Genomic DNA, 13,330 nt, shown 5'->3' on the forward strand with positions numbered 1-13,330 from the left:
GCCCTGGAAGACAGAACTGCCCCCAGAGACGACTCTCTAGGGCGGGCATCTTCAGTGAGGCCACCTCCCTCGTCCAAGGACGGTGGTTCAAACCTCCACTCTGGTTAGCAGCTGCGTGCTCACACACTGCTTTCCACAGGCCCTCCTCATTAGCTAGTCTCCGAAGCTCGGGGCCACCGGGCTGACCCCGCCTCACAGTGACCCCCATGGGTTTCTGAGGTGGTAACTCTCTACCAGAGCAGACAGCATCATCTTTCTCCTGAGGATCGGCTAGTGGACTGGAACCGCTAACCCTGCATAACCCACTATGCTGGCAGGGCTCAAACCAAAACCACCGTGAGATCTGGCTTATACCCACTAGAGCCAGAGAGTCACATAGCCGGGCTCACAAGTGCAGGGGGAGCAGGGGGCAAACAGCCGCAGGCACTGCTCGTGAGGATGCAGTTCTCAGAGGGTAGAACCTTCAGGCTCCGTTGTAATAAATACCCCGGTGCCCCCTCCTAGGCAAAGACCCAGGAGAAATGAAAGCTGCTGGGTCCTGGATGCCCACACCCGCAACAACCTCAGCACCCGGCCGGTGTAAGGACTCACACCGGGGCTCCTGGGCCAGCTGCCACCACAGCTGATGGCCGTCTGGCCCTTCAAGTCCTCCTGCCCTCGAGAGAGAACATAGCAAGAGGCCAGCCAGCTGGAAAAGCAAGATAGCCCTGTCGCGGGGCTGGGTCTCGGGCAGCCCGGAAGATCCAGCGCTGAACTGGCCGCCTCCTGCGGCCGGGCCGTCCCATTTTTGTGTCCAGCTTGGCTGAACAGCATATCAGGGTCACTAGGGCTGGAATTCCAGGCCTGCTGGGCTGTGGCCTTAAAGGAAGGTACGGCAGGCCCTGGGGAGAGGACGCCGCCTCTTACCTGTCCTGCCAGGCAGCAGACGACTCCTGGGGCTCAGTCAGCACACATATATTCTGGTCAGCATCCTGGACACCACGGGGACTCACTGAGCAGCTGCTTTAACCACCGAGGTCTCCCTGCCAGGGAGCATCACTCAAGCTAAGACTAGGGTGTCAGAGAGCCCGCTTCTGACTTGAAGGCCCTCTGGTGGCTTTCAGTGGGTTATGTGCTAGGCTGCTAACCACTAGGTTGGCAGTTCAGGCCCACTAGTCGCTCTGTGGGAAAAAGAGGAGGGTTTCTGCTCCTATAAAGATTTACAGCCTTGGAAACCACCAAGGTAGATCTACTCTGCCCCCGAGGGTCTCTAGGACTTAGGGTTTTCTTCTGCTCCCTCCCTCTCCCTGACCCCCTCTCCACCCCAGGCCTCCCACCTACTTAAACCCATCCAAGACCATCTCCCCCCCTGAAAGCCTCTAAATACTAGAGATGACGTCCTTCCAATGAAACCTTGCAGCAAACTGAGGGGAAGGGTCTGGAGGCCAAAGCGGCGGGGTGGTAGGTGCGGCGGTGAGAATGGGGTTTTTAAACAATTGGTCTCTTCTATGAAAAATGGAAGGATTGGATGGGTAAGCTGACCCAGGCATGCAGTGACGCTGGGCATTGAAGACGATGCCGGGTGTTCAGGCAGGGGCGCAATCCCAGTGCTGCCACAGCCAGGCTTTTCCAGAGAGGCCTCTGCCGGGGCCTGGGTGGAGGGGTGGCCACAGCTGGGCTAGGTCCAGCCTCTGCCTGCGTTGTCAGAGGGTAAGTGGCACCGTGTCTGATGCTGGTTCCCAGCAGGCGATGATGCTGTGCCTACCTCCAGCTGCAAGGTAGCTGGTAAACCCAGCACTTTGCTGGGCATGTCCGGTCTCAGATGGGGTGGGGCATGAGAACAGCAGGACAGCGTCGCCCAGGGGGCTGGTTCCCAGGGGGACACTGACTCCAACCTTTGTTGGCAGGCCAAGTTTCCACTGTGGCTTCCAGGGCCAGTTCCGGCAGCTCCCTGCCCCGAGGGAGAGAGCGGGAGAAGCTGTTGCCAAGGGGCCACCACCCACCTCAGCCCCTGGGAGTCACTGCTCTACCTTCTGCCTGGAAATACAATCCCTTTGGGTTCTGGTTTGTCTCCATTTAATCCGCCCCATCCTGCTCCTGGAAACTGGGCTCCCGGAGGGCACCCCCTGCCCCCAGTGGGCCTCCGGGTCCTTCCTTCTTTGGGAGGGTGACACACTGGCCACTGAGTCTCTCTCGGCATCAACCTTGCCCCACCTGTGCAAATGCTTCCATCAGCAGGCGGAAGGCATGCCTGCATCTCATTGTTGCTCCCACGGTGGTCACGTGTGTGTGTGTGTGTGTGTGTGTGTGTGTGTGTGTGTGTGTGGTGGGGCAGCAGGGACTCTGTCTCCCCAGTCCCATCTGACTGGGGAAGTCAGTCAGGGTTTCCTGAGAACAGGGGCCAAGCCTCTGCCTTCCCGTAAGGAGGAGGAGCAGGACTTGCGAGGATGACAGTCTGACAGAGGAGACACGCATACACACCTACCTCGCGACCAGGAGGGCCCGGACAATTTTGTCTGGGGAGCGACAACGTGCCCAGCTTAAACACTGGGTTTCCCAAGCACCCTCTCCCGCCCCCTGAAACTGAAGCGCACACGCGTTAGTGCTGAGATACACACAGATGCGCACCGGAAGCACATGGTTTTCTCTTTGCCCTTCCGCTCCTTACAGGGCCCTTACAGGCAGCGGCACTGCAGCCATCGGGTGAACACGGGAGAGAAGACGCAGCTGGACCGGGGGGCAGAGAGAAAAGACAGGGGACTCCAGATCCTGCCGGCACCCACCCTGGCCAGGAATCTGTGTTATAGCAGAGAGACAACCAAACCACCCAGGTTTCTTGAAACCAGAGTGTATGAGGTTTCCTGTTCCTGGCAGCCGGGACACATTCCTAATGCACACAGGCAGGCTGTGAGACCTGCCACCTCCCCTTCCCGGTCCTGGTCCATCACTGCATGTGGCAATGCCCCGACTCTGGCCATGGCCACAGAGGAGCTGGCTCTGCCCACCTTTTGGGCAGGATGCTGACAGCTGGGGACCTGAGGCACGGTGCAAGGTGAATGTGTGGGAGAGGCTACCGGTGAGGAGCAGTGGGCAACCAGGGGGCGTCGCTGGGACCACCATGCAAACAAGAGGCAGGAAGTCGGCCTGCCCACAGCTTTTCAGAGACGCACACAACCGCAGCCTGACCACCCATCCTTGGACAGGGTCTGCTACCCTGGGCTGCCTGAAACCTACTCTACACAGAGGGCCCAAGGGGCCTCTCCCCCAGAAGCCCGTGCTGGCACTCCCCATGCGCCTCTAACCAGGATGGACCGGTGGTCGGGGAGGCTGGGCTCCGGGCTCAGCATGGTTCTCCCAGCTATCCAGACGCCAGCGCCACTGCCATGGTAACGGATGACGTCATGCCAGGCGGGGCCCTGCAGGATCTCAGAATGGAACCAGTTCAGCTCCTGGGACCGGGAGGATGGTGGAGGCAGGCAGGGGTGGGGACCGGCTTGTTTTTTTCTCTCTCAGGAGGTCAGATGCATGCGTGAGACGGAGAGTGTACCCAGGGGTCTGGGCGGTGTCCCGGGGGGAGGTCACAGTTGTGGGGCTTCTGCTGCTGACTTTCCACCTTGACCATCTTCTTCCTTGTCTGGCTTAGAAGACCAGTGTCCCACCACCTTCCTGCCCCTCACCCTGAACTTCTGCAAATGTAGCTCTTGGCAGGGACCTGGAGGAGGGAAGGCCCCTGCAAGCTGCCCCTGCTATTAGCTTGGGCAAACCAGGACCCCACCCAGTGCCCAGGGGCAGGGAGGCCACCTCGGGCAGGCACCAGGACGGGGCTGGATTCTTGGCCGAATTCGGAGCTTCTGGGGTTTCTCCTTGTTCACTGAGGCAGTCATGCAGCAAGAGCCACAATCAGAATCCCCAGCACAGTGGGGTGCTGGGCTCACCGACCTTCCTCGGGGCTTCTGAGAGTCTGCATCTTTTGTTGTCCATCAGCAGACACCCCTATGACCACGTCCCTGGCTTTGGCCAAGGCCACGCAGTAGGGCAGGATGGGCCGTAGTCTGGGGCCAGGGGACCTCAGTTCCCATCCTACCTCTGAGACCTCAGCGTTCCAGGGTATCCACATGATTTCTATGGGCGATGGTCCACACAGGCTGTAGGCCATTTTCTCGCAGGCATTCGATTCTCGTGGAACTCCAGCTGCAAGCAAGGCCAGCCAGGGCTGCCCACAGGGCCTAGGGGATTCGGCCAAATGGGGAGGGGCAGAGCTTGCCTGGTCCCAGCACCCACCCTCCTCCCCTTGTTGCCTCCAAAGTCACTAACCCACCACTCCTCAGGCACCCTCCTCACTGGCTCAGGAGGTCGGGTGTTGCCTGCACCTGTGCCCTGAGGTTGGGGGAGGGGCAGCTTAATCCTCTGAGACCATTCAGTACTGCGGTCCAGGACTGACACCCCATACCCCTCCCTACAGCTCTCCAGGGAGGCGTGCTGTCCATGGTGGTGTTGGTGCAGGCTGCAAGACCCGGGGAGGTCTCCTTCTCGTCACGGATGCTGTTTCTCCCCACCCCCCACCGGAGGGCTTTTCTGAGGCTACAGTTAGAAGGGGCTTGCTCTCTGCTGTGAACCCCGTTATCGCTCTGTGGCTAACTGCTGGAGGGACGGAGGGGAGTCCCTTCACAGTCACCCCTCCCATCTGCAGGCGCCTCAGCCAGCCCAGCATAGCCTCTCTCCACACGCAGTCCTACTGCCCATTAGTCTAAGCTCAGAAGGCTCCGAGCCCATTCCAGCATGTTCCAAGGCCAAGAAGCTGCCTAAACATTTCCAGCCTGGGTGGACCCAAGAGAAAGAGCCCAGAAGCAGGCATGGGCGAGGAGGGCAGGCAGTCAGGGGTCATCAGCTTGTGTATGGCAATCCCAGCTGCTGCCAGCAGGGGCCCCCCTGTCTATTCCACTGAACATTCCCCTGAGGTGCTAAATAAACGCCCCCCTCCCCCTCAGAGTTCCTCCAGCTCAACTTCTCTACACAGTTGGGGAATCGGAGGCCCTGAGAGAAAGAACATGTCCAAACTTGGATCTGTGCACTACGCCCAGGGAAATGGTCAGGAAATCCCGGCATCACATTGGGAAGTCCTGCTGCACAACACCCTTCTGACGTTTTAAAGAGCCAAGGTGCCACTTTGATGACTGAGGTGCCCTCCAGGTGGCAGCTGGCTGATAAAAAAGGACAGTCAGAGAAGAAGCGATGCCTTCCGATCCGGGTGCAGCAGAGCCAGTCTTATGCCCGGTCTACCCCAAGAACAGCATGTCGGAGGGGAAGGTCCATGTCTAGAGAAGTACAGCCTGTCAGTGGAGCAGGGGGCCAATGAAAAGGGAAGCCCTCCCGGAGACAGGCTGGCACAACAACGGACTCACAGACACGGGTGCTGGTGCAGAAGGTGCAGGGCCAGCAGGCCTGTCCTGTTACACCCAAAGTCACCAGGAGCTGGGGCTGATCCACAGTGTCCACCACCACACGCAAGGGCAGCCAGCGCAGACCTGATTTCTAGTCTGGCTCGGCCGAGTTAAAGGCTTTGGAGTCAGGCTGTCTGAATGGAACGACACCTGTCTCCTCATCTGCGGGATGGGAGTGATCATATCATTTCTGGTTTTTGCTGAGTGAACTAGCCACCACGGACTCCTGAGTGTCTTTGGGAAGGGGAACTTCAGCGTTGGAGTCAGGGAAAGGGATTTCCAGCCCCGCCTCCATGCGACACTGGGAGACGGCATGCAACGTCTCTCAGCTGTTGTTTCCTCAGCTGCAAAACCGAGGTATCACTTCTACCTCATGAGGCCGTGTGGCACCGCCCAACCCAGCCCAGCCCAGGTGAATCCAGTAGGTGCTCATTAAATGTCAGCTTCTCTTCTTTCTGTCTTCCAAATGCCCCGAGCGCCCTGGCCTGAGCTCTGACCCAGCACAGCACCCAGGGCAGAATGCAGCGCAGGCAGTCTCGGCCTCCAGGTTTATGGTCCCGGACTTTGGAAAGAGGAAAGGCAAGGGCGGAACAATCAAGTTCACCCAACTTATAACGGTCAGGCCAGCCAAGCCCCATCAGGTGGCATCGAGACACAGCAGAAAAAGCCACCCGGGTCTTGAACCAGCGGCAGGGCCACTGCACTGGGTCTTGGGGAGGGCCCAGGACCATATCCGGGCAGCTCTGCTCCTCGTGTGAGCCCTCCTCACTGTGAGATGAAGTGGCTTAAGTGGCCTTGGGCTCCACAACAGGCAAGGCATGTGGGGAGATGACCTGGGGTTTGAGCAGGGTGGTTGGGGGTAGGGGGTAAGGGTAGGGGGCAGACAGGCACTGCAGTCACTATTTCCCCAACTACCTCAAGTGATCTGATTCTGCCCCTGCTTCTCCACAGTTGGGATCTGACCCTGTTTACCAGGTCCTGCAAAAGACTTAGTGAGTGAACCAGTGGGGGATGGGGTCCGAACGCACCCCACCACCTACAGGGGACAGGTAACAAGGTGGAGTGGGGGCCCAGCACGGCCACACCTTCACCCTTTTCAAGGGAATCCAGGTTTCAGTTCACGACTACGACCGTTTCATGTTTTCAATGTGGGCAGCTAATCGTGACCATGGGCCACGTGTGGGGAGACGGAGCCCACTTGCTAGGGAGACATCATCCCTGTGCTGAGAACGAGGCTCTTCCGGTGGAGACTGAACCCCACCACTCACGAGCTGTGTGACCTCTGGTAAGTGCCCCAGCCTCTCTGTGTGTGCTTCTCTATCTGTAAGACGGGGATCATGACCTCTGCCCCATCCAGCGCTGTGAGCGGTACAGGAGGGAAGACTCTCCACCGTGGCAAGCAGGGTCATGAGCGTGCACCCAGGCCCTGGCAGCTGGCGTTGCCTGGCTGTGGCTGGCAGTTCCCAGTGGGGAATGGACAACGGCTAAACGTCCCCGTACATGCCATGGCCGTGGCTGACCCTCTGGAGAGGGTCTGTTCATGGTCCCCAAGTAAGACAAGACTCTAGCTGGGGAGCCTGGACCAGTCCCTGTCACCACATAGAATCAAAGGTGCCACTTGCCCCTCCCCCCAGCTCTACCCTTACTCCTGAACTTGCCTGAGCGCCAGGGACCCTCACCCACCCCAGCCTGAGCATGAACCCCCAGCAATTGGGGAAATGGGAGGGGCCTGGTGGCATGAGGGGGTGGTGTCTAATTTCCCAGCCTCAGAAGGGGAGTCCGGGAAAAGACCTCTTTCCTCCGAGTCACCCCGCTGGGAGACTAAAAACAGCATCAGGGGCTGGGCCGGAACTCTTGACAGTCCCTGGACAGTGTCGCAGGAACTCCTGGGGGTGGGGGGAGCAGGGAAGGACTCCAGCCGTGGTCAGTGGTCAGGGATCCCACACAATGGGGACTATTTTTAAAAGCTCTCCTTGGCATGTGAGGTCATTCTCCGGCTGGGGACTGGCCCAGTGGTGGCCCTCGTGGGGAATGACTGGGGGACAGGTTGTCAGTGAGCTGAGCTCAGCCACTGGTGCTGTGTGGCCTTGGGTACCATGCTCGCAAAGGGCCCTGCACACCTTGGGAAGCTGCCCCATGAACCCAGTGGTTTAGGCGCTGGTCTCACAACCTCGCCCTCGCTCTGAGACCCAGGGTGGCTGTTCAAGGTTGGGCACGGCGGCCAACTAGCAGCTGCCACCAGCTCCTTCCCAGCTGAGTTCGGAAGTGCAGACAGCTGCGGTGAGCACAGCGGCCACGTGAGGCCCCTGGAACCAGGTTGTGTGGATTCAAGTCTCCACAGTGTCTCTCAGGAGCTGAGTGGCCAATAGCAAGTCGCATAATCCCAGGGTTGTTGTTTTTTTTTTTGCATTAAACAAAAAACCCAAACCCACTGCCATCAAGTCTGTCCTAACTCATCGTAACCCTATATAGACTGCAGATCTTTATAGTAGCAGGTAGCCTCATCTTTCTCCCATGAAGCAGATGGTAGGTTTGAACCTCTGGCCTTGTTGTTGGCAATCCAACACTTACCACAAGGGCTCCTTGCATTTGTTAAAAGGGCATTAAGACGGCTCTTACCTAGGCAGACATCTGACGTGCACACAGCTGTGTGTTCACCAAGAGAGACCTACTGGAAGGTCCGCAGTGTGACAACTCAGACAGGTATACACAGAAGCACCACATGACTCCATTCCGAGGTACATGCCCAGGGAAAGCGGGGTCAAAGACCCGGGCCCACCAACGGTCACCGAAGCACTGTTCCCAGGAGCAATAAACACAACCCCGGTGCCTGCCAACAGGTGATGGCCAACACAAGGTCCCCTATCTGAAATGTTCTTCTGCCAGCAGCAGGCACGACACTGTGGCTCAGCTTCCGCAGGGGTGAGCCTGGAAAACGTGATGTGGAATGACAGGAGCTGGCACACAAGTTGCTTTACACTCCCCGAAACAATGTAGAGCCCCAGCTTTATCAGTGGCTACTGTGGGCTGCAGGGAAGGAGTCCTGGTGGCATAGTGGGTATGCTTTGGGCTACTAACCGAAAGGTCAGCAGTTTGAAACTACCAGCCACACCATGGGAGAAAGACAAGGCTCTCTACTCCTATAAAGAGGGACACTCTCAGAAACCCACAGGGGCAGTTCGACCCTGTCCTGTGATAGGGTCACTATGAGACTGAATTGATTTGAGAGTACTGAGTTTTTTAGAGGACTTCGGGGGGTGGGATGGAGAAGTGTGTTACTACTTCATGAGCATGAAGCTTCTGTCAGGGGGCGGGTGGGACGGGACATATAGACACGGTGGTGGTGACTGTACAACATGGCAAATGCCATCAACACCACTGGTTTGTGCCTTTACAAAGGCCTACAATGGCAGGCATTTAGGTTACATTTTACCATTTTAAAAGTTCAAAGCAGGATGGTACCTGGCTATTTAAAGATAGAGCGTTTGGGGTCTTAAAGGCTTGAAGTTAAACAAGCGGCCATCTAGCAGGGAAGTAACAAAGCCCATGTGGAAGAAGCACACCAGCCTTTGTGATCATGAGGTGTCAATGGGAAGAGGTATCAGAGGTTCAAAAACAAGCAATCAAATTGACGTGAAGGAGGGTGGACAAAGTGGAGACCCAAAACCCACCAGTAAGGTAATCGGACAGTCCCTCAGAAGGACCACACCAAAGGGATGGTATGTCCAGGGTGCAGTATAGCACTGATGAAACACACACCATCCTTTAGTTGTTTATTATTTCCTCCCCTTACTATTATGGTCTTAGCTTTACCTCATTAATCTTGTTAGACCTGTGCATGTTCATTTGTATAATTACAATTGTTCAATGCACGAAATCAAGATAGATGCACTCTTTAGAAATCGTAACGGGAGTAATGACTCCCTGAAGGTATGGGAAGGGGGGGTGGGGGACTGATAGCAATGATGCCTATATAACCCACTGGAGGGGAATGCATAACAGAATGGTACTCATTCTGTGAATGGACACATTGGATGGTGTAAGACATGACCAAAAACACATACATATATATATATAATAATACTAAGGTTTCTTGGGAGGCAGAGTGGAGATAAAGGAGAGCTGATATCAAAGAGTTCAAGAAGAAAGAAAATGCTTTGAAACTGATGGTGGCAGCAACAGTACAACTATGCTTCATCTAATTAAATTATGGAGTGTTTTAATATCTGTAAGAGCTCCCAATAAAATGATTATTAAAAAAAATGCTGACATCAAGGGGAAAAAAAGTTCATAGCAGATACTTTGGAAATGCTCCAAATGGGAACCCTTCCACACCCGCACCAGGAGACTGCTGCACCGGGGGTTTGCTAACTGCAAGGTCCAAGCTTTCCATGAGCCCACCGCTTTCAGGGCAAAAGATGAGGCTGCCTGCTCCTATGGTCGTGGGAACTCCCTGCTGAGTCACTGTGCGTTGGAATCAACTCAATGGCGCTGGACTTGCGGGGTTTAACAGTCCCCTCGAGTGGTGACGATCCAATTATAACCATATACAACATGGGTGAGCAGCACTGAGGACGAGCCAAGAAATGGGCACAGTGGGTGGAATGGATGGGGCAGACCCAAAGTCAGGAAGAGGCTACTCTTACAGGGCTTACAGTGACGAGAAAGGGGCCCCCAGGACCTTGGGGACGCTCATGATGTTCTGTTTCTTGATCTGGGGCTGGCCTCGGCCAGGTGGGCTCCGGTTGTGAGCACTCGGCCTGCTGCACACTTGGGATTGGCACACCTCACACGTCTGTGCTATATTAAGCTAAATGTTTTCAAAGCAGTGCATTTCAAAGGAGCTTTTTATATATGCGACACACTTGGCATGGAGCCTCACGCATGGGGAGTGCTCAGTAAACCCCAGGTCTTATCATGTGGCCCATGGGCAACTCCAGTGGGTTATGCCTGGGACTGTTCAAACCCCCACCCCCCCAGCTGCTCTGGGGGAGAAAGAGGAGGCTGTCTGCTCCCACAAAAATGTCTGGTATCAGAAACCCACAGGGGCAGTTTTGCTCTGTCCTATAAGGTCATTATGAGTCAGATTGGCTCAATGGCGGTATCTCCCCCCCGCCCCCCCACAATCCAACCCTGACGTCTGAGGGGTAGGTAGCCATCAAGGCATCGTGGGCTCAAGAGCAAGGGAATGCTGCATCATAGTTTAAAATCGGGCGAGGTGTGCGTCAGGGCTGTGTCCACGCACCATATCTACTCTATCTGTATGCTGAGAAGAAGATTTCATCGGAGAAGCTGGATGGTAAGAAGAATGTGGCATCAGGCTTATGAACAACCTGAGATACACAGAGGACACAGCCTTGCTCGCTGAAAGTGAGGAGGGCTTGAAGTCCTTGTTGATGCAGACCAAGGAGTGCAGCCTTAATCTTGGATGACAACTCATAGAAGGAAGAACACAATCCTCATAGCTGGACCAATGGGTGACGTCATGACAAACGGACAGAAGATTCGAGCTGGAATCTTCCTTGGATCCACAATCAGTGCTCATGGGTGCAACCGTCAAGAGTGAGAGATGCATGGCATCAGGTAAATGTGCCGCACAAGACCTCTTTAGGGTGTTTGAAAATAGCAAGGATGTCACTCTGAGGACTAAGGTGCGCCTGACCCAAAGCCATGGCACTGTCAATCCTGCACACGTGAACGTTGGACATGAAATAAGGAAGCACAAAGGAAACCCGATGCATTTGAATGAGGCTGCTGGCGCGGAATACTGCAGGTACCATCGGCTGCCAAAAGAACACATGGATCCGTCTTGGAACAAGTACACCCAAACGCTCCCCGGGGGCCAGGAAGGTGAGACTGGGTCTCACGTGCTTTGGACATGTTGTGGGGAGAGAGCAGTGCCTGGCAAGGGACGTTGTCAGGCTTAGCAAAGTTCGAGGGGCAGTGAAAAAGAAGAGCCTTGGCGAAATGGACCGACACCGTGGCGGCTTTGATGGCCTCGGACAGAAGAGCAATTGTGAGGATGGCGCAAGGCGGGGCGCGGTTTCGTTCGGGAGTGCACGGGCTGCAATGCGTCGGAACCGACGCGAAGGCACCCAACAGCGGCACCTGTCAATCTGTCTGCACGTCTGCCTTCCCTGGAGCGACGGGGTGGCTTCTCACGGCCAGTCTTCTGCTCACCATGATGCCATCTGGGCGCCTCCTGAGGACGGACCACGGACGAAGGACCGGCTTGAGGTCTTGGTGCAGTTTCACCACAACCACACCAGCCTACGAGGTGGTTGCTGGACGGAGCCTGCCGAGCTGGGTTCACCGTCACCGCAGCCGGTGCATGGGAGAACGAAAGCCCCGGCCCTGTGCCCACCTCACAGGGCACAGTCACTGCTACTCGCCACCATCCTCACAGTCACAGTGTCCGTCCATCTCGCTGAAGGTCTTCCCTTTGTCCGCTGACCCTCCACTTCACCGAGCATGATGTCCTTCTCCAGGGACTGACTGGTCCCTCCTGACCACGTGCCCAGTGTGCGTGAGATGAAGTCTTGCCACCCTCCATCTAAGGAGACATTCTGGCTGCCTGCCTTCCAGCGCGTGTGCTCAATGCACACTTCACGGTAGGTCGTAGTTTCCACCAAGACCACAGGTCAATGGGACAGCTCTGCACCGTCCGGCTCCCATACGCACAGGAGGCCACAGAGCATGCCATGGATCAGGGGCGCTTTAGTCGCGCACTGACGGACATCTTTTCCATCCTGCCAAGAGGCCTTTCACGGCAGCTTGCCCAGTGCGATGTGCCATTTGATTTTCCGACTGCTGCTTGAGCCACCGACCACTTGGTTAGACGTTAACACCTTTAGCTGTTGGTGACACGCAGGGATCCCAAGCAGGTGTGAGGACAGGGCATTGGTTGATGGTGGATGCAGGTGAAACGCCGTCCTCTGCCGCTTCACTCTGCTCTCCATTGACTCCCATTGGACAAAGGAGGAAAACAAGCAAAGAAGCAGGGTTGGACGGACTCGGTTGGTAAATGATGCCAGAATTCAACCCAGGTGGTCTGGCTCTGAGGCCCTCTCCTGGTTACGTGCTCAGCTGCAATTCTGAAGGCCAGCAGTTTGAAACACCTGGCTGCTCTGTGGGCAAACGATGGGGCAGTTCTCTGTCCTACAGGGCCACTATGAGTCAGGATCGACTGGAAGGCGGCGGGTTGGGTCTGGTTTGGGCACCCGCTCAGCACTAGTCTCTGGGTGGCTGCCAGCTTCAGGAGGAGTCGAGCTCCCAAGAGAGCATCCACCTTCCTGCAGACTGAGGCCCCAGTCCTTCTGGGGTGGGGGTGGGGGGTGGTCACCCCCAGGCCCAGGACAGCTGGCTGCTGAGAAAACACGGGTCATGGTCCAGGTGGGACTACAGGCCGCTGGGCAGCCACACAGCGTCTCCCTCGGAGCCTCCGCCTTCTCATCTGTAGAATAGGTGCAATACATAAACCCCGGCCAGCCTCGTGGGCGGGGACGATGTCTGCAGATGGCCTGTGTCATTTGTAGGCGCTTCAGAGGCGCGAGCCACAAACCACACCAGCTGCCTCGCGTCTGCTGGACCCCTGGACACCCGGCATGTGCAGAGGCGGCTGCTCCGCAGGGTCGTCCAGGCTGGGAGCTGCTGGGAGCAGGCCACCCCCACCAGCCTTCTGTCCCGAGGTGCTGGGGGTAAGGGGAAGGTGGGTTTGCATGCCCACCGTGTGGTTAGCAGGGAACACTTTGGCTGCTGGCGACACCCAGGCACTCCAGAAGTGCGAGGGCAGCTGCCCGGCAGCAGGGGGCTCTTCACACCGTGCTGGCTAGCTCAAACCCGCTCTTCCTCAGGGAACATTCGGACCTTCACTGCCCGACTCCCAGGACCCCTTCCTGCAACTACCTCCT

The 13,330-nt window shown here is 56.7% G+C and overlaps 1 protein-coding gene across 2 annotated transcripts in view; it reads right to left on the reverse strand.

Annotated features, from left to right (window-relative positions):
* The window catches only part of KAZN (kazrin, periplakin interacting protein), a 106,352-nt gene that overhangs the window by 65,973 nt on the left and 27,049 nt on the right, over window positions 1-13,330 (reverse strand). The gene's annotated exons all lie outside the window — the stretch shown is intronic.

The sequence above is a fragment of the Echinops telfairi genome, unplaced genomic scaffold (genome assembly GCF_000313985.2).
Source record: "Echinops telfairi isolate 266 unplaced genomic scaffold, ASM31398v2 ScPeMD7_7457;HRSCAF=8495, whole genome shotgun sequence".
In the NCBI taxonomy this organism is placed as follows: domain Eukaryota; kingdom Metazoa; phylum Chordata; class Mammalia; order Afrosoricida; family Tenrecidae; genus Echinops; species Echinops telfairi.